Source organism: Octopus bimaculoides, unplaced genomic scaffold (genome assembly GCF_001194135.2).
Source record: "Octopus bimaculoides isolate UCB-OBI-ISO-001 unplaced genomic scaffold, ASM119413v2 Scaffold_184296, whole genome shotgun sequence".
Classification (NCBI taxonomy): domain Eukaryota; kingdom Metazoa; phylum Mollusca; class Cephalopoda; order Octopoda; family Octopodidae; genus Octopus; species Octopus bimaculoides.
The window spans coordinates 7,639-10,679 of record NW_026401629.1 but is presented as its reverse complement, the minus strand read 5'-3'; the positions used below and the strand labels follow the sequence as shown (position 1 = coordinate 10,679).

General features: G+C 38.3%; 1 long non-coding RNA gene across 1 annotated transcript in view; it reads left to right on the top strand.

Moving 5' to 3' along the window:
* The first annotated feature begins 42 nt into the window (after positions 1 to 42).
* The window catches only part of LOC128251508 (uncharacterized), a 7,169-nt gene continuing 4,170 nt past the window's right edge, over positions 43 to 3,041 (top strand). Inside the window, exons 1-2 of the long non-coding RNA XR_008267158.1 lie at positions 43 to 111; positions 2,323 to 2,373. This is a non-coding gene — a long non-coding RNA (uncharacterized LOC128251508). The remainder of the gene's footprint in view (positions 112 to 2,322; positions 2,374 to 3,041) is intronic.

Genomic DNA, 3,041 nt, shown 5'->3' with positions numbered 1-3,041 from the left:
TATATGAACATAAATATAACGAAATATTCTTTTACATTTATTTTTCAGAACCCATCGAGCGAAATCATTATGAAGGATACCGTAACTTAAAAGATCATGGCAGAACGGAGGGTAATTTTTGTTAAATTTAGCCATATTTTATTTCCTGTTATACTTCCATCTTATTTTATTCTTTTATATCTGTATTCGGGGTATTTCATCCAGCTGTATGTTCTGATTTCAAATATCAATGAGGTCTGTGCATTTCATTCTTTAGGTGTGGAAATATTGAAGTGCACGTCACGTATTTGATTCGATGTAACTGACTTTTCCCTCCCCTCAAAATTGCTGGCCTTGTACCAAAATCCAAACTGATTCTTTAGCCAGAAAGGTCTCGCGAAGTGGTACATTGTTGGTGAATCAAGAAAAATGATTTTCAGTATTTCCTCCGGACCTTTACCTCCTGAGTTCAAATTTTGTCGAGCTCAACTTTGCCTTTTATTCTTTCGGGGTCGCCAGAATAACAGGTGCAGTTAAGTCCTGTGGTCCATAAGTTGACTATTTACGCACCTAAAATGTGTATATCATGTCTGGAAATCAGAAACTACCATTTAGTTAGAACGATAGCAATAGTTCGCTCCAGCTCGCAATATAGAGAAAAAATGAGTGACGATCAGTCACTGATTTTGCAACAAGCAAATTAGGTAGTTAGAAAATCTCTGTAAGAGACGAAAGCTGTAACTATACTGCAACAAGGCTGTTCCGTAGGGACCGACTGCAATATATATAGCATGTAGATTGCATCGACAAACCAGCTAGAGGAGGCGTCCTCCTGTGGTTAAAATGGTATTAGCGTTGGTTCCTACGCATAAATGGGTTCTAGGGTATTACAAATGTTTCGTTAAAGGATTCTATTGTGACGTAACAGCTAAATGCAGACATATATAGATGTGCTATATCAGTAAGATTATGCAATACGTTTCATTAACCCTATCAAATCTTCATGTATCATAGTTTAAACAGGTAAATAATGATATGCAACTATGTTGAGGTATATAGTGGTGTATTCGAAGAACCTCTTTTACCATCTTGTTTGACATAGCCCTGTACGCATATGCGGCGTCCATCCACAGAACTGCCAGATGTTTTGGCCTTTCTTCGTTTCTGTCAAGAGCTGTCATCTCTGTGTGCTATGGGCAGCCAAAATGCGAGGTATTCTTCGGTATTTTCCCCTCCTAGATAACAAATATATTCGCATATCTGTTCAGAAACTTGCATTTGCGTTCAGTGGTGAGTTGCGTGATAAATCCAAAACTTATCGATCATCTTCAAATTCTCTTGACTAGGGATCCAAACACCTTCAGCATACCTTCACTGTTTGGCAACTTCTCTCATCCGCCAAATTACTTCAGTATCAAACACGGCTGTTGGAGAAGTCTTGGAAAACATTTAGAAAGAAACACTGTATGGTGCTCCACTGGGCTCTGCTTTAACAACTTTCTGAGTTTCTCCAAGTTTGGCTTGCTCTTGTCAAACTCGTTTGTTCGTGGTGCTGGGCTTAAAAAGTTTTTGTTTAGGCAGAGTTCATGCTCTCTAGCATGATCACCTAGGATGTTACAGAGAATGATACTTATTTCTTCAACTGAGCACTCGAATTTACAGCTTCGTTCGTCCCCAATCAGATTCTTAGTTAAGCCAAAGGGTTTGGAAATGCAAAATGTGTCCTACTCTACGAAAGATTTTCAGCTTCAACAGGATGTTTCGTAGCTCTTCTAGTGTTCCACTTCACTGACTTCCTTGTACTGCATCTTGGGAGTCATAAATTCCTACAAATGTTGTTTGTTATATTTAAGTGGCCCAGCAGTTTTTGTTGTATAACTTGGTTCTTATATTACTTTATCTATAATTGAAAGGTAAAAAGCAAAGTTGACCCTAGAGAGATATGAACTTAAAAATGACGAAGCTTGCTGTCGTTGCTTTCAGTAGATTGTGAGTATGACCCTTAGGTTTAGTCTGTAGGACCCTGCATATGTTTTCTTTAGCCTGTTGTCACACACTCTAGTTCAGCAGAAGGGGTTTTATCTGCTGAATTAGTCTGCATCGTTTCGAGGCTATAGGCTCATAAAGGAACATGGCACTGTTGGTCGAGTCCTGATCAGGTTTGTCCTACGCTTCATCGGGCCGAGATCCTGTGTGTTGCCTCCGATTCTTGTTTCCCAGGCATTTCATTTTGGCCGAATGGATTTTTAGGTGTAGCAGCTTCTTGCAATCTTTGCTGCAGACGAGACATAAATGAGCCAACAGATTAACATACAGCTAAATATAACTTTACATTTTTTTCAGCTTCCTTAGACGGTTACCATGGTAAAAGTATATATAGTGATTCATCCAAAGGTAATTATAGTAAAATTTCAACATTTTATTTTCTGCTATATTGCCATCTAATATATTGTATTATTTAGCCAGAAGAAGGTCGTGAAAAAAGTTATTTGAAATAGAAAAAATTATTTGCGCTGTTTATTCCTGATATTTACGTTACATATTCATCATCCTTTTCCTGTTTGCTCGGAATAAAATCCATAAAATACGAAATGTTGAGGATCGCTTTCAGGTGCTTTGACAACAAGCGTTTATAAAATAATTTTGTAAACAAGTATGGTGTCGATCGCCCAGCTAAAAGACATGGAAAAGGAAATAAGAGGTAGCTTTGATAGTGAGTTGCAAGTCACGTTAGAACCCTCTGCTTTCTACCTACAAACGGGATGCGAGCACTCACTAAGTCCAAAGTACAGTGTACTACACTACTACCACGACAGCGCGCATAGGTACACCATGGTCTATACACACTCAGACGAGAGTCGATTCATATGAAAAAGAAAGTGAACAAAATGAAATACTTATAGAAAATATTGCATAGGATTTGAAAAGTGTTTCACCATTATAGGTATTTATACTCCGGTGAAATTAAGAAATCAACTCATAAATAAACGAAACCCTCGAATCCATCACTATACACACACAGACGCACGCACACACGCACGCACGCACACACACACACACAC